Source organism: Schistocerca serialis, chromosome 1 (genome assembly GCF_023864345.2).
Source record: "Schistocerca serialis cubense isolate TAMUIC-IGC-003099 chromosome 1, iqSchSeri2.2, whole genome shotgun sequence".
NCBI classification, from domain to species: domain Eukaryota; kingdom Metazoa; phylum Arthropoda; class Insecta; order Orthoptera; family Acrididae; genus Schistocerca; species Schistocerca serialis.
In genome coordinates this window covers 1,148,560,971-1,148,561,528 of record NC_064638.1, presented here as the reverse complement: position 1 = coordinate 1,148,561,528, position 558 = coordinate 1,148,560,971, and the positions used below count along the sequence as shown (strand labels likewise).

Genomic DNA, 558 nt, shown 5'->3' with positions numbered 1-558 from the left:
ATTTCCGTATTCCGCGTCGTTGACGAGACTCATAACTCAACGGAAAGATTCATGTCACCAGCTTTACGAATCCTGACGTAAGCCCTTGTTTGAATGGACTCTGTAGAGCGCGAATGCAGAGCCCCTGATTGTCGGCAACCCGCCTAACCTGGCTTAGCTAATGACTGTGCCAAGCCGTCCCTCACTACTTGTCCTCAGACAAGACGGGGTTGCAAATAGCTACTGCTACGCATGGGGATTCCGAGACTTACGTTCTCCTCAAGAACCCTAAATAGTCGTACTGGCCCGTTAGCTCAGTTGGTTAGAGCGTCGTGCTAATAACGCGAAGGTCGTGGGTTCGATCCCCCCACGGGCCAATTATTTTTCTTTCTGCGCAGATCATCCTGACAACAAACACGCTGTGTTTCTCTTGAATAAAATTACGAATCGAACTGACAGGAAGTCCAAAATTGCGAAGCAGGACTAGCTAGAAGGCAAATGTAAGCGTATAGAAGCATGTACGCAATAGAAGCATGCAGAAGCAGGGGTAAGACAGATGTCACATATAGAGGAAAAGGT

General features: G+C 48.0%; 1 non-coding gene across 1 annotated transcript; it reads left to right on the top strand.

The window, feature by feature from the left end:
- The first annotated feature begins 282 nt into the window (after positions 1 to 282).
- Positions 283 to 356, top strand: Trnai-aau (transfer RNA isoleucine (anticodon AAU)). The gene has a single exon. It is a non-coding gene; the product is annotated as a tRNA-Ile (tRNA).
- Positions 357 to 558: the final 202 nt, after the last annotated feature.